This window comes from Mustela erminea, chromosome 16, assembly GCF_009829155.1.
Source record: "Mustela erminea isolate mMusErm1 chromosome 16, mMusErm1.Pri, whole genome shotgun sequence".
Lineage (NCBI taxonomy): Eukaryota > Metazoa > Chordata > Mammalia > Carnivora > Mustelidae > Mustela > Mustela erminea.
The window spans coordinates 745,549-771,942 of record NC_045629.1 but is presented as its reverse complement, the minus strand read 5'-3'; the positions used below and the strand labels follow the sequence as shown (position 1 = coordinate 771,942).

Below are 26,394 nucleotides of genomic sequence, written 5' to 3'. Positions count from 1 at the left end.
GAGGGATGGGAAATGGACAGTTAGTGTTGAATGGTTTGGAGTTTTAGTTTGGGAAGATGGAAACATTCTAGAGATGGATGAGGGTGATGGATGTACAATAGTGTGAATGCACTCAATGCCTCTAAAAATGGTTAAGGTGGAAAATTTTATATTATGTCCATTTTACCACAATAAAAAAATCCCGTTTTAGTTGCTATGAGTGTGTATCATACATGCATAAGTCACAACGGCTTCTTAGATTTTGCTCTAAGTTTCAACAATGTTAGTATATAATATGTTAGTTACTTTTTAAAAAGCTTGTGTCCCTAATAACTAACGTGACATATTACTTCTTCAGTGTTTAATAGCAAGTACTGTTTTAGGGGCTATGGATCTAGCAGTTAACACACCTGAGCAACTCAGAACCTGCAAATCATGTACTCGAGCAAGACTCAAGCACTTTTTAAAAAGCTTGTGTCCCTAATAACTAACGTGACATATTACTTCTTCAGTGTTTAATAGCAAGTACTGTTTTAGGGGCTATGGATCTAGCAGTTAACACACCTGAGCAACTCAGAACCTGCAAATCATGTACTCGAGCAAGACTCAAGCACTTTCCCACCTCCTTTTCATTTCTTACACCAATTACAACAGAAAAAGCCCACACAGAGTGTGGCCTGTGATAGACACCCAGCTCAATATCATTGCTGTGAATTTTCAGGTTCTGGGTCAAAATCAAGCACAAAAAATAAGCAAAGGCAGGAAATCACATGCCAAAAAAGGAATGCCAAGTGAAAATTCATTCTCTCTCTCTCGGTTATTTCTGAGAAGTAGGCTGCTGCCGCCACTTGTATGAGTGATGGACAGGGCTGTGAGTGACCAGGGCTGACTAAGGTCAGGAAAGGCTGTCAGAGAAGGCTCAGAGGAGAGGTGACTTCATCTGACCTCTCACTGCCCTTCCCCAAGACTAAGGAACTGGGTGGGCCCACTGTGCCTCTGGGTGAGGCAGAGGAAGAGGGAGAGGGGCAACAGGACATGGACTGTCCACTTGCTCCCGGTCTGCCATGTGCCCAGGACTCCCTGTTCCAGGTTTGGCTGCTTTCTTTTCACTGAGCATGCCTCCTGGCTCCTGTTTCTCTGCCATCCCCACACTGTTTGATGTGAGCTCCCCAGGGGATGGGCATGGATTTATCCCAGTTATTTATTTCTACTGCTGCAGAGAAGAGCCCAGTTCATACGAAGTGGTCAAAAAGACTTGGTGAATGAATCACTGATACCCACAAGCACCTACACACTTCATTGCAGAAATCAGACCTAGCACCTTTGATGTGCTCATTTCCTATTTGTAAGTCTGAGAAATGCAATGTTCGGTGATAGACTAATTTTCTTTTATTTTTTTTTAAATTTTTAATTTATTTTCAGCATAACAGTATTCATTATTTTTGCACCACACCCAGTGCTCCATGCAATCCGTGCCCTCCATAATAGCCACCACCTAGTACCCCAACCTCCCACCCCCCGCCCCTTCAAAACCCTCAGATTGTTTTTCAGAGTCCATAGTCTCTCATGGTTCACCTCCCCTTCCAATTTCCCCCAACTCCCTTCTCCTCTCTAACTCCTCTTGTCCTCCATGCTATTTGTTATGCTCCACAAATAAGTGAAACCATATAATTGACTCTCTCTGCTTGACTTATTTCGCTCAGCATCATCTCTTCCAGTCCCGTCCATTTTGCTAAAAAAGTTGGGTATTTGTCCTTTCTGATGGAGGCATAATATTCCATAGTGTATATGGACCACATCTTCCTTATCCATTCGTCCGTTGAAGGGCATCTTGGTTCTTTCCACAGTTTGGCGACCGTGGCCATTGCTGCTATAAACATTGGGGTACAGAGGGACCTTCTTTTCACTACATCTGTATCTTTGGAGTAAATACCCAGTAATGAAATTGCAGGGTCATAGGGAAGCTCTATTTTTAATTTCTTGAGGAATCTCCACACTGTTCTCCAAAGAGGCTGTACCAACTTGCATTCCCACCAACAGTGGGAGAGGGTTCCCCTTTCTCCACATCCCCTCCAACACATGTTGTTTCCTGTCTTGCTAAATTTGGCCATTCTAACTGGTGTAAGGTGGTATCTCAATGGGGCTTTAATTTGAATCTCCCTGATGGCTAGTGATGATGAACATTTTTTCATGTGTCTGATAGCCATTTGTATGTCTTCATTGGAGAAGTGTCTATTCAAATCTTCTGCCCATTTTTTGATATGATTGTCTGTTTTGTGTGTTTTGAGTTTGAGGAGTTCTTTATAGGTCCTGGATATCAACCTTTTTTCTGTACTGTCATTTGCAAATATCTTCTCCCATTCCGTGGGTTGCCTCTTTGTTTTCTTGACTGTTTCTTTTGCTGTGCAGAAGCTTTTGATTTTGATGAAGTCCCAAAAGTTTACTTTCGCTTTTGTTTCCTTTGCCTTTGGAGACATATCTTGAAAGAAGTTGCTGTGGCTGATATAGAAGAGATTACTGCCTATGTTCTCCTCTAGGATTCTGATGGATTCCTGTCTCACGTTGAGGTCTTTTATCCATTTTGAGTTTATCTTTCTGTACAGTGTAAGAGAATGGTCGAGTTTCATTCTTCTACATATAGCTGCCCAGTTTTCCCAGCACCATTTATTGAAGAGACTGTCTTTTTTCCACTGTATATTTTTTCCTGTTTTGTCGAAGATTATTTGCCCATAGAGTTGAGGGTCCATATCTGGGCTCTCTACTCTGTTCCACTGGTCTATGTGTCTGTTTTTATGCCTATACCATGCTGTCTTGGTGATCACAGCTTTGTAGTAAAGCTTGAAATCAGGTAACATGATGCCCCCCATTTTATTTTTGTTTTTCAACATTTCCTTAGTGATTCGGGGTTTCTTCTGATTCCATACAAATTTTTGGATTATTTGCTCCAGCTCTTTGAAGAATACCGGTGGAAATTTGATCAGAATGGCATTAAAAGTATAGATTGTTCTAGGCGGTATAGACATTTTAACAATGTTTATTCTTCCAATCCAGGAGGAGATCTTAACACGCCTCTCTCAGAAATAGACATATCATCGAAGCAGAAAATCAATAAAGAAACAAGAGCATTGAATGACACATTGGACCAGATGGACCTCATAGATATATACAGAACATTCCACCCTAAAACAACAGAATACTCATTCTTCTCAAGTGCACATGGAACCTTCTCCAGGATAGACCACATACTGGGTCACAAATCAGGACTCAACCGATACCAAAAGACTGAGATTATTCCCTGCATATTCTCAGATCACAATGCTTTGAAACTGGACCTCAATCACAAGGAAAAGTTCTGAAGCAACTCAAACACCTGGAAGCTAAAGACCACCATACTTAAGAATGCTTGGATCAACCAGGAGATCAAAGAAGAACTGAAACAATTCATGGAAACCAATGAGAATGGAGACACTTCAGTCCAAAACCTATGGGATACAGCAAAGGTGGTCCTAAGGGGGAAATACATAGCCATCCAAGCCTCTCTCAAAAAGACTGAAAAATCCAGAATACAGCAGCTGTCTCTACACCTTAAAGAACTGGAGAATCAACAACAAATCAAACCAACTCCACACATAAGAAGAGAAATAATCAAGATTAGAGCTGAGATCAATGAGGTAGAAACCAGAGATACAGTAGAACGTATTAAAGAAACTAGAAGCTGGTTTTTTTTAAAGAATCAATAAGATTGATAAACTATTGGCCACACTAATCCAAAAGAGAGAAAGCCCAAACTCATAAAATTATGAATGAAAAGGGAGAGATCACAACTTATACCAAGGAAGTAGAAACAATCATCAGACGTTATTATCAACAGTTATATGCCAATAAGCTAAGCAACCTAGATGAAATGGATGCACTCCTGGAAAACTATAAACTCCCAAAACTGAACCAGGAAGAAACTGACAACCTGAATAGACCGATATCTAGTAACGAGATTGAAGCAGTGATCAAAAACCTCCCAAAAAACAAGAGCCCAGGACCTGACGGATTCCCTGGGGAATTCTATCAAACTTTCAAAGAAGCTGTTTCAAAAAATTGAAGCAGAAGGAAAACTTCCAGACTCTTTCTATGAAGCCAGCATTACCCTGATCTCCAAAGCAGGCAAAGACCCTACCAAAAAGGATAATTTCAGACCAATATCACTGATGAATATGGATGCTAAGATTCTCAACAAGATCCTAGCAAACAGGATCCAACAGCTCATTCAAAAGATTATCCACCGGGGCACCTGGGTGGCTCAGTGGGTTGAGCCTTTGCCTTTGGCTCGGGTCATGGTCTCAGGGTCCTGGGATCGAGCCCCACATCGAGCCCCACATTGGGCTCTCTGCTCAGCTGGGAGTCTGCTTCCACCCCCTCTCTCTGCCTGCCTCTCTGCTTACTTGTGAATTCTCTCTCTCTCTGTGTCAAATAAATAAATTAATTAAAAAAAAGAGATTATCCATCATGACCAGATGGGATTCATCCCTGGGCTACAAGGATGGTTCAACATTCGCAAATCAATCAATGTGATAGAACAAATTAATAAGCGAAGAGAGAAGAACCACATGGTCCTCTCAATTGATGCAGAAAAAGCATTTGACAAAATCCAGCATCCGTTCCTGATTAAAACGCTTCAAAGTTATAGGGATAGAGGGAACATTCCTGAACTTCATCAAATCTATGTATGAAAGACCAACAGCAAATATCATCCTCAATGGGAAAAAGCTTGCAGCCTTCCCATTGAGATCAGGAACACGACAAGGATGCCCACTCTCACCACTCTTGTTCAACATAGTATTAGAAGTCCTAGCAACAGCAATCGGACAACAAAGGGAAATAAAAGGTATCCAAATTGGCAATGAAGAAGTCAAACTCCCTCTCTTCGCAGATGACATGATTCTTTATATGGAAAACCCAAAAGACTCCATCCCCAAACTACTAGAACTCATACAGCAATTCAGCAACGTGGCAGGATACAAAGTCAATGTACAGAAATCAGTGGCTTTCTTATACACTAACAATGAAAATACAGAAAGGGAAATTAGAGAATCAATTCCATTTACTATAGCACCAAGAACCATAAGATACCTGGGAATAAACCTAACCAAAGAGGTAAAGGATCTGTATTAGAGGAACTACAGAACACTCATGAAAGAAATTGAAGAAGACACAAAAAGATGGAAGACCTCTCCAGACTAAGTTTTTAAACCAATAAATAACCCGTTTCTCACCTTAGACCTAACTAAATTTCTAAGACAATGCTAGGACTTTACTCAAGCCCGTTGTTTAAGAGGGTGTGGGTGTAGCATGGGCCTTGGAGTCAGACTTGGGTCTCACTCTAGCTCTGCCTGTTATGTACTGTGACACCCTAAAGAAGCTGCATGCATATACAGCATCTATGTGGGTTTCTATGCTCAGAATTAGTAAGTACTCGATACATGCTTCTGTTGTTTGGAGTCCCATAAACTCCATGACGACAGGGTTCTGTGGTCAGTTAGGGTTGCCCTGTGCAGCATATCTGTGGCTTAGCAGGACACACTGGAATGGCAGATTCTGGAAAACTTTGTGTAAAAGACACATGTAAAATCTGGACCAACGGAAGGTTTTTTGATTTATATCCATGAAATCCTTTTTGGCGTAATCACTATTAATATCCCAAGAAATCAGTGTTCCCTCGTAATTTTCTTTGAGAAGTGCTGTACTATGAACATAGCCTTAGAAAAGCTCTATTTGAATTCAATGATGCTAATTTAGAGGATGCTATTGGCTAATTTTAAAAGTTTGGACTGGTTACAAGTTTATATTTTAATGTAGACTCTTAGGAATAGGACCCCTATGCATTAAATAAAAAGCATTGTCTTATAATAAATCAGCTTCTCTCCGGTTTTGGAAAATACATATGATTCAGATGGCTGCTGCTGCTCTGTGAACTAGAACTTTCCTCTCGGGCAGGACACACATTCTTCGAAATGAGTCTAGCCTCTAACTGGGACAGACTTTGTGCTGAAGCTGACTTTTGGCACAGTTAGAGTGTATTGTTTTACCCCAGGTCAGTTCATTCCTTACTACTCATTTTTGCATAAGCTTTCACTTTGTTGCATAGGAAACTCATTCTTTCTAAAAAGCCATCCCTTTAAAATGTTTAAAACAACAAACAAGCTGCCTGACAGGGCAGAGGCCACCAAAAGTTTCTATTTTAATTTTTTAAAAAGTTTGTAAAATAAACTTTTAATTAAAATAGAGGGAGAAAAAGGACATATAAAGTCATTATATTTATAAATATCATTTAAAAATCTGAAAACATCATTTTGCCAGAATAAACTTCTTAGGATACATCCTAATTTATAGATTGCATAAAGTGATTCTGCAGAAAAATTTGGGTCACATCTCAGAAAATTAGGCAGCTTCTATATTTTTATTTATAGTAACAGATGTACCTTTTAAATGGGAAGACATCAAGATACATGCACATATTAAAATTATAATTACCAAACTGCACACTTAAAATACATTTTATACATTTTGTTATGCCTATTTTACCAGAGTAAAAAATTGTATTTGCCACAAAAAATGAGTAGTATTTGGATTGGGGTCTCTGGGGACTGTTGAAAGGGGTATACTCCCTTCTGTGTGAGATGTGATGCAATATGAACACCTCGAATTCTTTACCATAGTAACATAGAAGGTGGTATAAACCCCATTTTAAAAATTGAAATTTGTTGCAAATGAAAAAATTCATACTTTTCAAGTATACAGTGCACTGATTTTTAGTGTATTCATAAAGTTGTGCAACTTTCACCACTACTTTCAGAATGTTTTATCATGCCAATATTACACTCCCTGCTGTGCCCATCTGCAGTCACTCTTGCTACTGTTTTTTATGCACTAGTTGTTTTTATGAACTAGTTGTTTTTATGAACACTGTAAATAAATGGAATAATATAATATGTGGTCTTAATATCTGCTTCTTTCACTGAGCATGATTTTTTAAAGGTTAGTCCATGTTATTGCATGTGTCAGTACTATATTCTTTTTTTTGGCTGAGTAATATTCCATGGTATGGATATTATCATTCATCAGTTTGTGGACATTTGGGTTATTTCCACCTCTCAGCTGTCATGAAAACTGCCTCTATGAACATCCATGTACAAGTTTCTGTGTGAACATACATTTTCAGTTCTCTTGGGTAGATAACCTAGGAGTGATTTGCTGGGTTATACGGTTTATTCTGTGTTTAACTTTTTGAGAAACTGCCAAACTGCTGTATGCAGTGCTGTGCCATTTTACATTCCCAACAATGTATGGGGTTATAAATCCAATTTTGCTTGCAAGTTAAATACATATATTTTTTAAAATATGGAAACATGAGGGGTGCCTGGGTGGCTCAGTGGGTTAGGCCTCTGCGTTCAGCTCAGGTCATGATCTCAGAGTTCTGGGATCAAGCCCCACATCGGGCTCTCTGCTCGGCAGGGAGCCTGCTTCTCCCTCTCTCTCTGCCTGTCTCTCTGCCTACTTGTGATCCCTCTCTCTCTCTGTCAAATAAATAGATAAAATATTTTTAAAAAATTGGAAACATGAAACTTTATATCTGGAAGGATTTATAAAAGAACTCTTAGTACTTTTTTTTTCCCTATATTCACTTTTATGCCTTTTGGACACTCTAAAATTTTAACAAGAACATATAATACTTTTACTACCCATTTTGAAAACCAAAAAGTTAGGGGTCTGTTAAAACAATGGTAACCACTGGGGAGAAGCATCTTAGAGTGAAAAGAGGATCCTTTTTAGTCACACACAGGTTTGGTCTAAGCCTAGCTGTGACCTCCCTCCATGGGAGCCCCACATGGGGCTGTGGACATGTTTCCAGGATGGTTGTGGGGACTAGAGAGAATGTAATTTTTGTGCCTGAGTGTGGCATAAATGGCAACTGCTATTGCTATTATTGGTATCTTTTGGAACTTTCAAATAAACTCCCAAAAAAGTAATATTATGTAATTCACAGTTATTTAACTATTACTGCTTTTTAAACTATTTAATCAATAAATCACTTGACTTTTTAAAAACTTAATTTGAACTAACTATAGATTCACAGAAACTTGTAAAGATAGTAGAGAGATCCTATGTAGCCATCACTTTCTTATAGTCTAGTTGTATAAAGTACTAGTATAGAATAAGCTAGTGATAAAACTACTCAAAATGCAAAGTATACTCTTTTCAAAGACACTCCTGTGACCAATAGCATAAGCAGGATGTGGGCTCAGAGATTTCCTTTAAATGGTTTTCAACTCAGGGCACCTGGGTGGCTCAGTCAGTTAAGTGTCTGCCTTTGGCTCAGGTCTTGATCCCAGGTTCCTGGGATCCAACCCCCCAGTGACTGCCTGCTCAGTGGGGGAAATTTGCTTCTCCCTCTCCCTCAGCTCTTGTTCTCTTTTTCTTGCTCTCTCTCTCAAATAAATAAACAAAATCTTTTAAAAAATGTTTTTCAACTCTTCCTTTCTTTCTAATAAGAGTTACAGGGGTAGCAGACCGACTTGAGGGCATCTCCAGAAAAAGCCTCATTAATTTGGCATAAGAATCTGAAATGGTATCAACACTCAGATGCCTCTCCTGGTGTTAAAAATACTCAAGGTGCCCCATCCTAGGACAAGAATATGGTACACGGAACTGAATAAGCTATGCATGCTCAGAAAACACCAAATGGGCATATTATCACTTAAAGAACTTTGGGCTGAGAACAGCAGCTTCCCTGCCATTTGAAACAATGCTGTTTATATATTTTTACATGAATTTTGTAAATTCTTGGTATAACAAATGATCGACTTCCTCTGGTCTTATTATATTCGGTCTTATTTATCTTGACTAGTAGATAATTAATGTCATTTGGAAAACCAACTACTCAAGTAAGGGAAACTAAGACATCCAGGGTCTCCAGCCCACTGGAAGAAGGTAGAGGTGGCAAGTTTCTCCCTCTGCATACTAGATTAACTGATACTACCTGCTTGCTTGGCCTGTTTTCTGAGTTATTTTCGGGGTTGTTTTCCTCATCTGATATTGTATTATCTAACTACTCCTCCCAAGTCTTCACTGGGTAATCTAACACTGTCTGAATCATTTTCTTTTGGGTGTGGACAGAGTGGAATTTGCTTCAGGAGATTTGGGCCACAATGGTGCTGTCAACTATAATAGGAAGGGAACATGTAAGGAAGCAACCTTTCCACTGAGTTAGTTCATACTCAGAGAGATCTTTTAAAAAATTTTTTTTAAAGTCAAGCAGCATGTATCTGGGGTATAAAATGTTCCTAAAATTGGCCATGTAGTTGGTAATTTCTCCATACTTACCATGACAGTAGTACTTAGAACTCTGCAACCCAGGTTATCTGAAAAATGGAAAACTCTGGAGTTAGGTTTCTCAAAGTGGGACTTTGTGAGCCCTGGAGGTTCCTGACACCTTTTTTGGTGGCCTACAAGGCCAGAACTATTTTCTAGGACTTTATTTTCCTTTTTCATGAGTACACTGTAGAGATTTCCAGAGGCCACAGGATGCATGACACTATAACAGTTTGAATGCACAACAGAAAAGATACTCCACTGTCTTCTATTCAGCCAGACATTAAAGAGATCAGCAAAACATAAAACAATACTACTCTTCTCATTAAAGTGGTTTTGTTTTAGAAAATATTTTTCATAAAAATACTATTTATGTTATTATTTAATGGGTTTATTATTGGGATTTTTAGGTGAGCTAATAAATATATTTTTTTCAGTTTTAATTTCAAATATGCTAAGTATTTTTTATAGACTCTTTTTTAAAAGACCTTATTTTTTTGGAGAGAAAGCCTGTCAGCACAACGTGGGAAGGGGCAGAGGGAGAAGCAGACTCCCCGGTGAGCAGGAGTCCATCGTGGGGCTCCATCCCAGGACCCTGAGATCATGACCTGAGCCAAAGGCAGATGCTTAACTCACTGAGGCACTGGGTACCCCTCAAATACAGTAAGTATTAATAAATGTAACCCACATTTAAAAAACTCTCCTTGGGTTCTCCTTAATTTTGAAGAGTATAAAGGGCTTCTACAACCAAGAAGTTAGAACTGTTCTTTAAGCCTTAATGTTGCTTAAGACTGACTCCACCATTTTCCCTTCATATCTGTCTGTCAGCCTCTATGCACTGGATGATGGCCACATGCTATTAAAAGACATACGCTGTGCATCTTCTTTCACCCAGCACTGGCTCTACATGCCTGAACGCCTACTCATCAGAAGACAACAAGCTAAAGAAAAAAAAAAAAAGAAGATAACAGGCTTCAAACATTTCTGTTAAGTTCTATGTTTAGATATAATCACAGTGCAATCTAAGAAATAATATCTTCCTTATTCCTGAATCACTACTAATAGTGTTCAACTTAGACAGGAATATTATTTTCAGTTGTAAAGATAACTTTCCACTCTTTGTAAAATTAGGTCAATGCATCTGGTTACTTGTAAATAATATAATAATTCTCATCACTTTATACTTTCTTGTGACACAACACTCAAAAAGAATATAGTAGTTCTAGAAGCAGGCCAATTGGCAGTGTTGAGAAAAACCCATGGGGATCCTAAGAAAAATGTCTCCTGGGGATGAAAACAGTTGGGGGGTGCACACTTGCTCATCCAAGAGAAGAGGCTCACCTCTAGGAATTTCCTGCACTCCCACTGTGAATGCCTTTGTCAGTATCTAAGATAACAGCAGAGGTGCCTCATATGTAGGTGTTCAAAACCACTCCAGGAATCCTGTAAAGGCAACAAATCCTCTTTTCTATTAAGGTGTTCCCTCTTGAAAATCCACATATAAGCATAATAATTACAACTACTGAATTGGTAATTTTATTATGGGCCAAGTACTCTTTTTGGCATTTTACTTGTATTAAGTTTCATTACAACCCTGCACTTTAAATGACTTGCTCAAGGTTACCCTTTCTAGTAATACATGGTAGTTTAGACTTAGGTAAAAAGAAAATATTTCTTCAGAGGCCTTATAGCCAGCATGTGCCCTCCACTGCCCACAGCCAGGTGCCTGTGATCTTGCAGGGCTGGCTCCCTTTCTTCCAGTGTTGCTACCTCCTACAGAGGGCCCATGCCACACCCATACCATGCCATGGGAGAGCACAGAAGTTCTCAGGTCCACAAAAACAGTTTGGCCCTGACCCAAGCAGCAAGAGGGTGAAGCCAACTCCATATCAAACCACTCCATCAGGATCTGGTGACATTTTAAAACTTTCTCATGACTGGTATCATCTGAGTCAAAGTTATCTTAACATAGGTATCACAACACCTCTGCAGATCCTGGCAGTCAGAATGGTAATAGGAGAGCCCCAAGAGAGCTATGTTGGAGAGCAGCTGGGCATACTCTCATGGGCAGAGCCCTTTGGCCTGTTCTGGAAAGGTGGTACTGGAGAGATTGGGAGGAAGGATGTGTGCACACATGCTTGGGGACACAGGTCTCATTACCAAGGCACTTCTCTAGTAGGCGAGGGGAGGCTACACGTGAATGGGAGTCTCGAGAGAAAAAAAGTGAAACTAAAGAATCAACGAAGCATAGAAAGAAATTTTTTGAAGTAGCTAGGTGAGGGGCACCTGGGTGGCTCCGTTGGTTAAGCATCTGGCTCTGGCGCAGGTCATGATCTCAGTGTCCTGGGATCAAGTCCCGCATGTGCTCCCTGCTGAGCCTGCTAAGACTCCCAGCTTCTCCCTCTCCTGCTCCTCCCGCTTGTGCTCTCTCCCTCTGTCTTCCCTTTGAGAATTTTTCATAAGCCTTGACTTTCCTTTTTCTTCTGTCTAATCACACTTGTTTGTTTAATTAATCTAGTATCAGACTCTGCTAGTCATAAATACAGTTTTAACATAATTTAAGAAGAAAAAAGACTGTCTTCCAGAAGGCAGCTTATGTCCCTTTATGTCCTTTTATGTCATATTCGTTATACTCAAAAGAGAACTTTTACGAATTAAATAAGATTTTGTCACGAAACTGAAATATATTTCCTTCAAAAAGGGTTTGGTCTACTAAAGAAAACACTACTAGATGGCCCAGGAGTTCCTTAACAAATTGATAGGAGCCATGGAAACCTTGAGATCCTAATAAGATTAGATAGCCAGTGATTTAAAATGTATCATTATGCTGGTGAGAAGGTAACCTGGGGCAGTCACTTCGGAAAACAGTTTGGCAGCAACCCAGCAATCCTGATCTGTGACTCTACCCTAGGGAACTGAGCACTTATGTCCATGCAAAAATTGTATATGCGTGTTCACAGCAGTTATTATTACTCATGATAGTCAGCAAGTGGCAACAATCCAAATGTCCATCAATTGATGAATACATAAATAAATCTGGTATGTCCGTATAATGGAGTATCAGGCAGCCATAAAAAGGAATGAAGTACTGCTACACGACACAACATGAAGGAACCTCGAAAACATTATGTTAAGTGCAAAAAACCAGGCATAAAAGACCACAGACTATATGGCTCCAGTTATATGAGGTGTTCAGTATATGCAAATCCAGAGACAGAAAGCAGATTAGTGTTTGTCAGGGGCTGGAGAGAATAGGAAGCAAATACTAATGAGTATGGGTTTTTTTGGGGGGGGGGTGATAAAAATGTTCTGAAATGAGACAGTAATGATGTTCGCACACTTTGTGAATATAAAAACTACTAAATTGTATACTTTTAGAAGGGTAAGTTTTATGGTGTGTAAACAGAATCTCAATAAAGCTGATATTTGAAAAGTATAATTAACTTAAGACAAGGATTTCCAGCAAGGAGACCTCCAACCCTGACCTGAAATAGGTCCACTGTTGCACTCTCTTCAGTTCTGCTCAATGATTTTGCTATATACATCATCTTTCTTCCCTTTCCTAGAAGCTCTCACCTAAACGAATACCAAAGCTTCTGGAAAACCAAAGGTTGGGGGACTTCTGTAACTGAACAGCGATGTTGTCATCTTTACTGGAAAGCTTACACAGGACCCAATAAACAGTATGAGGTCTGGGAGAAAAGAGGAGAGAGAGCCTGGGGAAAAGTAGACAATCCTTATTACCCTTCTTTTATAATGCCTGCTCTTCCTTTTTCTAAATCAAGACAGGCAGGATGTGGGGCACTAGCTCTGTGTTCCCCTTCTGGGTGTGCCCATACTCCAGGTGAGCCAGGTATGGGGCTGACTCATGGGAGTAAGTCCATATCCCTGCACAGGCCTGCCCTGAACTCTGAGACAGAGGCTGTATGTGTGCTGATGTCCAGTGCTTATGGAAGCTAAGGAGAACATGAATACTATGAAAAGACATCATTTTCATCTGAGTATACATAAACATCTATGTAAAGACATGGACAGCTTTTGGAATAGGTTGTTCTGACTGATGGCTGAATTTCAAGGAGTGATTTTAGATTTAAACCTTCTTTGGTAATGAGGAAGATACTGAAAACAACAGAATGCATACTATAAAACAGCTTTTCAGTAATACTGCTGGGATGGTTGTATTCACTGTGAATGCACCGCTAGCTGGGCCTGAACCTTAGCAGCTGTACACAGGTACTCATGCAGCCCTCTAGCCATTCCCCTGCAGGGACATACCTTTCCCAAGGTTGAGTAGCCAGCAAGGGTATCAAATCAGGCATTTTGACCAGAGAGACATTTCCCTACCAAGAATATCCCACAAATACTTTATAGATGTAGGGAATAACATTTTCCAAGGCTAGTGAACAGAATTTCAAGAAGGTACTTTTCAAACTGTAGATAGCTGGAGAAACTGGAAAAAAAAATGAGCTTTTTGCACAATTCCTTTCAATGACTGCTATAATTATGTAAGATAAATTTCTAACTCTGGAATGCCTCATATTGCTTATATTAAAAAATGTTCTTTTTGGTGTGCCTGGGTGGCTCAGTGGGTGAAAGCCTCTGCCTTTGGCTCAGGTCATGATCCCAGGGTCCTGGGATCAAGCCTCACATCAGGCTTTCTGCTCAGCAGGGAGCCTGCTTCTCCCTCTCTCTCTGCCTGCCTCTCTGCTTACTTGTGATCTCTGTCTGTCAAATAAATAAATAAAATTTTATTTTTAAAAAAGGTCTTTCTAATGCCAACTCTTTCTTCAAGATTCGAGATATAAAAATATCAACTAGCACAATTTTGTGTCGAACAAGTTCTTTGCGAGTTTCTGTTCTACCTTAGCAGGAAATCTCTCTCTCTCTCTCTCTCTCTCTCTCTCTCTCACACACACACACACACACACACACACACTCCTTGGGAAATAGGGAATTCCTGCAACATGTTGCTATCTGCAAGTCTGCAAAGTTCTAGGTCTTTCTCATGTCCAGGTGGTATTTATTATTTCAAAAGTGTCACATGTTTTATTCACTCACCAGTGTGGAGGCAGGAACACCCACGTTTCCAGAGAAAATCTGTCAGCCCGTATTTTTTGATACATGTTTTTTTTTACCAAACATTACCAAGTAGCCTCCCTTCATATACTCTTAAGACTGAAATAATTTACAATGGGGGTGTCAAATAATGAAGAAGAAAATAAAACACTCTTTACGAAGTGAGTGGGTTCCAATCTAATTAATAAATCAATCTGCACTACTGCGTGGACAGCTTCAGGAGAAAAACTATGGAAACACAGGGGCACAGGACCTTTTCCCCAACTACTGGGGCAGGAAGCAATGTCAGCCACCACCCCACCTACACCCCCCCACCCCCCCGCATCTCACGTTCTGAAACTGGCATTTCTAAGCATACATCATAGAGAGGGAGCCTGCAGCAGGGAGGCGCGCATGCCTTACCTCCACCCCTGGTCCCCCTCCAATCACAGACAGTAACTGAGGGAAGGTGGTGGTTTATTTTGTGATCCAGCACTTGGTGTGGGCCACACTACCTTGTACCCCTTAGCCCAACCCAAGCACAAGCAAATTAGATTAGGCTTCAGGACCCATAAAAGAAGAAGAGTTTGCTGTGGAGCCATTTAAAAGTATGTTTAAGGTCAAATATTTACTCTTGATGATCTCTGAAATGGATAACATAATATCTGCTTTAAGGGGTTATTTGAGGACTATGGTATCTGGCATACAATAAATAGTAGCCCTTGTTATTATAAACACCCTTTTGACTTTTACATTTGACCATTTCCCTGGATGCCTGTGTTAATCTCATTACCTGTAAGCACATTTCTTGGACCTGGGGGAGGGAGACCCAGACTCCCACTGTGCTGGGTGTGGTCCCAGGAGAGCTAAGGGTCATTTCAAAGAGGCTTATGATGTTCCATGAAGCCTGCCTGTAGGGTTATGAAAACAAGTCTAGTTACATACTCTTGGCCCAAGCAATTCCACTTTGGGAATTGCTCTCCCAAATCAAAGTACCCATTCATGACCTCAGGGTATTAAAGGATTTTTTAAACAAGTGAACTGAAAGCAGTTACCATAAAGGAAAAGATTGACAACTTTGATAAATTAAGTATTTCAGCTAATAAAAAAAGAACAAAAAGACATACCACCTATATAATACATAAACCATATAGAACCACTGAAGGACTCATGTTCAGAATATATAAAGCTCAATACTCCAAAAGAACAAGCAACAGACTTGAAAAGACCAAAGAGGAAATACAAATGTCCAATAAACACAGCAAAACTTTCTCAGACTCAGTAAGTAATCAAGGAGCTGCAATTTAAACAAAAATGAGATTCTACTATAATTCCATCAAGCTGAAAAAGAACAAAGTTTGGAGAAAATAAGGAGAGGACATCTAAAAACACCAAATAATGGAAAGAAAGTAGAGCAGCAAGAACAGTTTACAGTGCTAACAGTCCAAGAGACTGGAACTCCTGCTTTTGGAAACCTGTTCAGCATTACCTACTGAGGGTGAACAAGCCCCCTCCTCCCCACCATGACAGGCACACACTTGTACACTAGAGGCCACAAATCACTGGGTTTATGCCACTGTCCGTAATGTCCAGAAATGCCTAGAATGATTATATGAAGGAATAGCCTGTGGTAAGTGCACAAATCTAGAATGAAAATGAACAAAGCAGAGTCACCTACAATAAATGCATGTATCTTACTAAGTTCATTGGCATAAGAAAGTGTCAACAACACACAGGTGCTCAGAGTGAGGGCCCCCAATCTGAGTTTCTCAGGGCTGTGTATGGTTGGGGACTGTTGCATCTCTTTGGCAAGTGAAAGAAGCAAAACTTAAGAATACACACATATGGGGGCACCTGGGTGGCTCAGTGGGTTAAGCCTCTGCCTTCAGCTCAGGTCATGGTCTCAGGGTCCTGGGATCGAGCCCCGCATCAGGCTCTCTGCTCAGCGGGGAGCCTGCTTTCCCCTCTCTCTCTCTGCCCGCCTCTCTGCCTACTTGTGATCTCTATCAAATAAATAAATAAAATCTTAAAAAAAAAAAAGAATACACACATATGGTAGCATCTCTATAAAGGTAAAAACCAGGCAAAGCTAACTACGTTTTTAAGAATGTATGTAAAATGTTAAAACTATAAAGAAAAACACAGAAGAAGTCTGAGGACGGAGATGACCTCCAGCGGAGGGACAGGAGATGTCACCAGGAAGGACACATACTGGGGGTGGGTTCTGGACACTGATCATGTTTTGTTTCTTGAATTCTGTAGTGGCTTCATGAGTGTGCTTTATAATTATTCTACACTCTGTAATTATGCATTTTTCATAGTTTGTTATATTTCACAGTAAACAAGTTTAACTTAAAAGATCAACAGATTATGCTGAGTGAAATAAGTCAAGCAGAGAGAGTCAATTATCATATGGTTTCACTTATTTGTGGAGCATAACAAAAAGCATAAAGGACATGGGGAGTTAGAGAGAAGGGGGTTGGGGTAAATTGGAAGGGGAGGTGAATCATGAGAGACTATGGACTCTGAAAAACAATCTGAGGGGTTTGAAGTGGCGGGGAGGAGTGGGAGGTTGGGGTACCAGGTGGTGGGTATTAGAGAGGACATGGATTGCATGGAGCACTGGGTGTGGTGAAAAAATAATGATACTGTTATGCTGAAAATAAATAAATGAAAAAAAAATCAATAAATAAAGTAGACATGTATATTCACACACAAGGATGTTTGTTGCAGTTTGAAGTGGAAAAACTGGAAACAACCGGAATGTCTGTCAGGAATCCTTATGATATTATTAAGTGAAAAAAAGCAAACCCTCTCTCTTTGTTTAAAGATGTGTTTACATTCATGAAGAGAGGTGTGAAAGATCACACTCACTGAATGAATACCAAGTAGAAAGAGAGATCATTAACTTTCCTTTAGTCTTTCTATTAATTATTCGAACAGCAACAACCATGGTTATATTATTATCTTATTTGCAGATAATATTGAAAGTTCTAATGTGAGGTTTTTACAAATGTGTGATCCATGCACGTTCAGTGGCCTTCATGATGATCCACATCATTGTTGGCAATTCTAGTTAGGAAGCAAATTGCCATTTTTAAAATGGTAATGAAAATTACCCTTCTTGGAATTTGTATTTAATAAGTATCTAAGTAACTGAAAAAAGTAACTCTCTAACTAAACCTGAAGAACTCAGTGTATTTATTTACTATGGATCTGATAGTATTCTTGGTTACTCAAGATAATTCTAGTGTAGATAGCTTATTGTTATTGTTTAACAAAAACAATGGAAAACACCAAGAATCTAAATTAATACCAACACCACTGACAAAAAGTAATCGGATTTCTTATTTAAGGGCCAGGGACTATAATCATAAAGTGAGTGGGAAAGTTAGAGAAATGAATTCCCCTAAAACTGGGAGTAATTAAATGTCAGCTGCAATATCGAAGATGCAGGCTTTGGAATTTGATGGACCTGGCTTGAGGCCCAGTTCACATATGTGGAGCCAAATTATTTAATTTCAGTGAGCTTCAGGATCTTCATTCAAAACAGAATAACATCACCTAATTTGCCAGATAGCTGGATGGTTAAATGAAAGATAGACCTTAGTGACACTGAAACTTTTTCTTTCTGTGCCCGATATTAACAGACAGATGTTTCTTTGGCAAATTCATAAAGATTTAAGAGTATTCTATCTAAAATTAAAAGTATAAGATTCTCAAAAAAAAAAAAAAGTATAAGATTCTCCAACCTGAAAGGCCAGCTAATGATGGCATATTTAAAATAAGTATTTGATTTCATATTTGAGATTAACAAAAGAACACACTCCCATTCAGCTTCTGAATTACATTGTTAACTGTGCCCTCATAATAACTATTGCCACAGGCTATTAACCTGAGAGAGGGAGGAAAAACTATATTCATATGTAAAATGTTTATAGGAGCAATTAATCCTCAATAATTACTTTGAAACTATGCTGCTAGAGCCCTAAGGAGTCAGGCAGAGACGCTGTAGCTGTCTCCACTCATCCACCTTCCAGGAATAAACAGAATAGCTCCACATAGATTTGTCATCACATTTCAATTGTACTTTAGATTTCTATTTTTTAAAAAAGTTCAAAAGTTTTAAAACGACTAGCCTACTGGTAGATAATTATGCTTTTTATGAGGAAAAGGACAGCAGGGGGAAGAAAGAGGAATGTTGAGACTTTCAAGAGAAGGAATGAACGAAAAAGAAAAAAACCCAATAAACCCTGTTCATTTACTGAATTCTAGAGTTAACGTGCTGCAAGGCAAATTAACTAGATAAACTGCTAACCTGGAGGGACAGGTACTGGTTGTTTTTGTGTTTTTTTTATCAGCGGATCTTCCTTCTGGTTTCTTTGATCCTTGTTTTAACTAAATCTCTCTGTACTTTTAAATCTACTGGTTTTATGATCTATTCTTTCCCATTATGATTGGCCAGTTGATAAGGTCTGGCAATTTCCAACTGGATTTCTATTCTTTTTGGAAAAAAGGGGAACCCTTCCAATTTCTAATTATCATTCTTCTAATTGTTGTCTTTCTCTTTCCATTTTGTTTATAAAAAACAAGACAACAAAGTCTTAGATCAATTCAGGCTGGATTTCTACTTCTCAGTTAATTAGAAATGAAAAAATAAAGTAGGAGGAAGAAGGAAAGAACCACTGTTTATATGGTGTTTCAGACTATACGAAACACTTTTATGTATTATCTCATTACATTATCCTAACAGTCTTGGGAAGTAAATGCTATTTATTCTGATTGATAACTAAGAATGGGATTAGTTTCAATCAATCAGCACACATAAAAGCTAATATATAAATCAAATATATTGATTCTGAGACCGGTACCCTTTATCAACACTGAATCCCCGTTGCCTCTGCTCAATGTCCAGCAAAGTTCTTGGAAGCGTGAGTTTTGTTTTTTAACCAGCAGGTCCCCTTGCATAGGCCTGGCAGATACAGTTAAGGTAATTACAAATTAACTTGGTTCTATTTTGTCTCTTGGTTATGGGAGAGTATGTAGTGAAGTCAGGGAGGAAGGTCAAAGATAGTTTTGACATTAATACTAAAAAATTGTTTCCTATGGCCAAGAAATATTTGTGACTATTTTGGTTCTGACTTTATCATTTGTCAGGTTTTTACTGAAAACTATATTAACTGCTACAAAGGACATAGGGAAAAATAACACGTGGCTTCTGAATGGTAGTTGGTTTTGGTCAAAAGGTAATGAGAAAATAAATTTATGGCTGGGAGAATGCTCTCCTATGGATGTCTGCCTGGAAACCTGATGAACCTGTAAGTCACACCATGAAGGCCTTCTTGTTGAAGCTTTCCAACTGACTCAGGCAAATGAGGGGGATATCCACCCACTCCAGCAAAAACCTTATGATACTGTTATTGTTTCCAAACAGCCTCTCTACTAGAATGTGAACTCTCTGAAAACTGAAACTAGGACATCATCCATCTGTCCACAGTAAGGTGATGTGTTAATGAATAAGGGAAGAAAAAGAAACATGTAAAAGTCTATAGTCAAAATAGAATTTCTTTATCTAATGGACTACAATGCAAATTTGTTTTTACTGAATAGTTTTTCTAAGTACTATTAGGGCAGTAGTCTTGACAATGGTTAGTGTTTGACGTGTGACGTTCGAAGAGAATCTCTTAGGTGGTTTATGGTTGTCATTCAAACTTCCTGTGATCAATCTGGTGGGCGTGCCAAGCCTTACTGCAATCTCTTGGTTTTTTTCTCTTTGTATGCTTTCATCAATGTCTTGATTTTCCCTATCACTGATAATAAAAACAAATTAGAGGAGCTACAAAATAGCTTTCTTACCTTAAGGATCTTTCATTGAAAGATAAAGGTGATGAATGATTTAGTGGGGTGCCCGTTTTCATAAATCTTTGTCTTAATTTCCCCAAAATAACAGTTAAGGTTAAATAACTGGCATTTCCTTTCTGAGTCCCTATTCCCTAGTTATCCCTTTTTGATATATGTGAAATTATGTCCAGAGGTTCCATTTAGAAACTATTTTTCTCCACCTGGATTTATGAAACATTTGTAGCCGTTTTCATAATTCCATGTAAGCACATTTTAGGCAACTGGTTCATTCTTCTTTTTTCCTTTTTAAAAAATTGAGGTAAAATTCATACAGCATAAAATTAATCATTTTAAAGTACACGATTCAGGGAGCATTTAGTATATTCACAATGTGGAATAACAATCACCTCTATCTAGTTCCCAAACATTTTAATCATTCCCCAAAGCAGGCCCCATACCCATGAGCAGTTGCTCCCATTCTTTCCTACACCCAATTCCTGGCAGCCACCAGTCTGCTTTCTGTCTTCAAGAAAAACAGGCATTTCATATAAATGGAATCATATAATATGTGACCTTTAGTGTCTGGGTTCTCTCTCCTAGCATAATGTTTTCAAGGTTCATTCATATTGTAGCATGTGTCAGCATTTCACTCTTTCAACTCAGTTTATTTTTGTCTTACTAAAAACCTTTTCTGTTTGTCACTTTATTTACTCTCTGGAATACATGCCTTCCTTTACTTCTGATTATATTTCTTTTATTTTTCAGACTGGGGTTATTCATAATTTTTAAAAAAATTTGGGTATAGTCAACACAATGTTACATTAGTTTCAGGTGTAGAACACAGTGATTCAATTTCTCTATACATTATGGGCTATACTCAGCCCATATGTAGCCACCATCTATCACCATATAAAGCTATTGTAATGTCACTGACTATATTTCCTATGCTGTACCTTCCATCCCCGTGACATATTCATTCCATAACTGGAAGCCTGTACCTCCACTCCCCTTCTCTGATTTTACTTATCTCCCCACCCCCTTTCTCTCTCGCAACCATCAGTTCTTTGTATTTTATAGGACTGATTCTCCTGTTTATTCATTTGTTTTGTTTTTTAGATTCCACATATGAGTGAAATCATATGGTATTTGTCTTGCTCTGATCTATTTCACTTAGCGTAATAGGTTCAACTATGTTGTTGCAAATGGAAAGATTCCATCCTTTAAACAAGCTTGAGAAAGAACAAAGCTGGAGGTATCACAGTCCCAGATTTTAAGATACACTACAAAGCTATAATAGTCAAAATAGTATGGTACTGGCACAAAAATAAATATGTGGATTAATAAGAAAGCCTGGAAATAAGCCCTGCTTATACGGTCAATTAATCTGTGACAAAGAAGGCAAGAATATACAATGGGGAAAAGACAGTCTCTTCGATGGATGGTGCTGAAAAACTGGAGAGCTACATGAAAAAGAATGAAACTGGATCACTTTCTTATATCATACACAAAAATAATCTCAAAATGGATTGAAGACCTAAACATGAGACCTGAAACTATAAAAAGCCTAGATGAAAAACAGGCAGTAATGTCTTTGACAATGGCCAGAACAACATTTTTCTAGATGTCTCCCGAGGCAAGGGAAACAAAAACAAAAACACTATTGGGACTACCTCAGAATAGAAAGCGTTGGCACAGTGAAAGAAACTACCTATTGAATGGGAGAAGATATTTGCAAATGATACATCCAATAAGGGGCTAATATCCAAAATATATAAAGAACTTATACAACTCAATACCAAAAAAACCCAAACATTCCAATTAAAAAATGGACAGAAGACCTAAATAGACATTTTTCAAAAAAACACATACAGATGGCTAACAGACATGTGAAAAGATGCTCAATGTCATAAGTCATCAGGGAAATGCAAATCAAAACTACAATGAGAAATCACCTTTTATCTGTCAGCATGGCTAAAATGAAGAAGATAAGAAATAACATGTGTTGGTAAGGATGTGGAGATAAAGGAACCCTTGTGCACTGTTGGTGGGTTGTAAATTAGTGTAGCCACTGTGGAAAACAATATGGAGATTCCTCACAAAATTAAAAATGTATCAATAATTCCACTACTGGGTATTTACTTAAAGGAATTATGAACAGTATTTAAAAAATATTTTATTTTTATTGTTTATTGCAGCATTATTTACAATAGCCAAGATATCTAAGCAACCCAGGTGTCCACTGATAGATGAATAGATAAGGAAGATGTGGTTTATATATACACATACAATGGAATATTACATTGGCTTGTGATTATACTTCTGTGTTTGCACAGAGGCAGTATTTTGGAGCTGGTATCCAATACCTTTGTTTTTTTTCTGGCAAAGTTCTAACCTCAATCAGATTTTACAGGAGAGCTTTGGAGAACAAACTATAGATTAGATTTTGTCCAAACCTGAACAGGAATTGGGCTTTCATAAGTCACTCATTGGCTAAGGGCCACCTAAACTAAACTAAGGGGGACTCAAATTCTCAGATACTTCCAGCTGTGTCACAAGCAGACAAAACAGTATCTATGGTGAGGGCAGTCTTTTGAAGACAGACAGATGTGGGCCCACAGATGCAAAAGTACAAAGAAGCTGGGGATGGGGGTGGGTACAAAAGAAATGACATAAGGGCTTTAAAGGGGATCTGGTCCAATATCAGTAGTTGTTTGCTACAGAAATTATCTATTAATTCTGATTAAGTGATTCTCAATCATTAAACAAATGATTCATTTAGTGATTCTGAAACATTTTCATTTTTAAAGAATTAGTCTTTAAATAATTATTTTAAAGAATTATTCTTTAAAGATGTTCAAAGGGAAAAAGTATCTTTGTCTACAAAGTTAAAAATAAAAGCATCCCTGAAAGGGAAAGTAATAACCTCAAATCTAAAGAGGCCTGAAGGTTATTTGGTCTAGTCATTTCATTTCCAGATGCATCAGAGGCCAGAGTTACTGGTATTGGTAGCACAGACAGGAATACAGTCTAGGTCTCCTGATTTCAAGTTAAGGCTCTTTCCACTCTGCAGGATGTGCATTTGGGTGCACTCAAATGAGAGAACACCACAGCAACAAAATAAGGGGGTGCGGGCAGCACAGATATATAAGAAATTTTCTATAATGTCAGGAAAGAAATACATCAGAACCAACAACAATACATACACAATATTAACTAAGAAAGGTTGAAGAAGAAGGGGGGGGTTACAATCTTGAAAAGATTTGCTTTACTGTTTTATTCTTGTTTATGCTTCCCTGTACAATTGTTAAATAGAGAACAAAAATAATCCCACTTTAAAGGACAACAGAAAGATTTAATTTTGAATTAAAATACTCATGTCAAGAAACAATGGCAGAGAGAAAACAATAAAATCTATAGGGAAAACACAAAACATACTTCTAAACTGATTAAGGACTTAAATTAATACCATGATGCTTGTCTGGGGGAGCTTCCTTTTGCTTCTTTGAGCATTATAGGTTTTAAGACTTAGTACATTCTCTTTTACTGACATTTTATTCACCTTCCAGAAACTTAAGTGAATGCCAGGAACAATTTTATTTTTCAAAATCATGAAATTATTATTAAGAACATCCCTTAAAAGGAGGGTTTCCAACCACAGCAATTAATAAGAGTTTCTGGACCTCAAACCCCAAGGGAACTATGTGACTGTTTAAAAGGGTGGCCTTTTTGAAGAAGGAAAATCAAAGGAAGGAAATTACTATGCAAGTTTCTTACCCAAGGAGAGCTCTCACTACCACATATTTCCTGTTAAAGGAGCATCTGAAATGGTTCCTCAATAATAACCCTAACCCAACCCAGTCAATTTGCATTGAATAATTTCTAATGATTCCCTTCAATTGCACTTCTGTGCACTCTGGGTCACACCCAGCTGAAGCAAAGGCAAAGGTCTACACAGGATACTGAACTCCATAGTGTCATATCACACTGGAGCTTGAATATAGCCCACTGTGTGACCCTGGGCCAATCATCCTTACCTCTAAGATGGGGGTGAGAACAGAGTCTTCTCCCAATGCATGGAAAACTTTTTTCTGTGAAATATTAAGTAATGGACATTCACACTCTTCCCGTACTTGATAAAGTGTTTTCACAGCACAACCCCATGCATGTCTCCTTAAATGTTGTGAGGAAACCAAAGGTCTATGTCCAGAGGTTGAAAGAGACTGTGGCCTTCATCTGCACTGGATACAAGGCTTGGGACCAAACGGTTTCCATTCTTCCTGATAAAATTGAGCTCTAATCATTACCATTTATTATGTATAAAAATATACATTCAAATCCTGTGGAAGAAAATTCTAAGATAAACCCAAGGAAACAACTACTGTCCATTTCAAAAATATTTATTATTTATTATAATATTATCTGAGTGTGTCAGATGCTAGGAAATAAAATGGTGAATAAGAAACAGCACCTACCCTCACAAAGCCTAACAATGGGCAGACCAGTCTGAAATACTGGCCACCAGGTGTTCTAATCAATGTCAACTTTTATTGATTGTCTACACCATGCAAAGGAATGTGACGATGACCAAGACAAGGTCTGATGTCTTGGTGTGACTCAGAGTCAGGCACATTGTGCAGGCCAGCTTGGGAAAGCCATTCCAAGATTCCCCATGAAAGCCTTGATGTTTGTACCTTATTACTAAAAAAATTGACCCATTCAAAATTATGTCTATGATGACATTCTTATTTACATTAAAGTATACCTTTCTATACAGGTCAGCAGGAATACCAAGAGTCCTGGGCATGGGCATTGAAGTGAGTAGCACTATGACCATTGGGTGCCCAGGAGGAGGAGGGGAGGGGGTGACCCAGCAGGAACTGCTGCAGGGAGATAAAAGCAGTACTGGGTATAGGTGTCAGGATTCTTATTGGAGAAGCATCTTAAGACTGGCCTGTGAGAGAAAGGTTAGGCTCAAATAAGGCCCAGGAGAAAAAGCAAAGTTTTCTAGGTCTAGGGCATGTCCCTGAGTGGTAGGACTAAAGGGCACAAGTGCAGCAGGCTGGGGACTAGCATTGGGGCTTGTAAAGGACTTTTGAATCTTGACTACGAGGTTAGTGTCTGAACAGAATGACTAACCTTGGCTTCTAGTATAAAAATTATCAGTACTTAATCTGTTACCTTTAAAACAAAAGTTGTTAAACAATAACTATTAATTGGATCATTCTCTGAAATGCACCACCCCACACACAAAGTGCCCACCCCTCACTCTATCTGGAAAGCTGACCAGACAGTGGCTGCTCTCCTTATCTTTAGTCTGGCTCAAAAAGAAGATAATGGAGGCAGTCTTCCCTCCCTTCCTCATTCTAGTCCTTAGCCCCAGGCTTTTCCTATTCTCTTCAGGGTTCCTAAAACTTGACCTGCTCTCCAACCACCCCATCCCTGCAAGGTGGCTACTTATCAGTCCACAGCCTTCTGTATTAGGCACTTGACAGTCAGTGCCTGCTTAGGTCACCCCTGGCTTTCCTGCTGGTCCATGATCTCTTGGAGGGAAGTCTATTTTTATACTTCTGGTGGAGCTGTCTGTAGGTAGCAGAAATTAAGATTAGTTCCTAACTGGTTCTTTGTTCTCCTCTCAATTGCTACAGAAGTTTCCAAATCTGTAGCCCTGCCCCAGCCTCTCCTTCTATAATAAATCCATTATAGGTACAACAGCAGGATAATCTTAACTCCATTTTTGTTTTTATTATCTCCTCTTTTCTTCTCTCAAAATCTCACAGTGGCCCTAATTTTCTCTTAGACTGATGTGGAATCCCTAAGAATAGTTAGTCTTTATCTTGTTGACTCTATACCCCAGTATATTCTGGTTTAGGATAAATCCCAAAAATCTAGCACAGAGTTCAGTACTACAGCCATTAGTCAGGGGTATAGCACCAAGAAGCACTAAATCCTTATAGAATGAACTATAGAAGCACTAAGTCATTATAAAATAAATAAGTGAATTATCTTTTCAATAAACCCTCTCATTTCCTCTTCTACATACATCTCTCCTGATCCTAGGTGTATGTCTTCACAGATAACATCTTACCAATCTGAAGACATTTTTTCCTTCTGACAGGTCAGGATGTTTATAGCATTTGTTCTCACTAACTTCTTTTA

General features: G+C 38.7%; 1 protein-coding gene across 4 annotated transcripts in view; it reads right to left on the bottom strand.

Annotated features, from left to right (window-relative positions):
• SPIDR (scaffold protein involved in DNA repair) overlaps positions 1-26,394 on the bottom strand; it is a 607,809-nt gene that overhangs the window by 33,889 nt on the left and 547,526 nt on the right. The window lies entirely within an intron of this gene.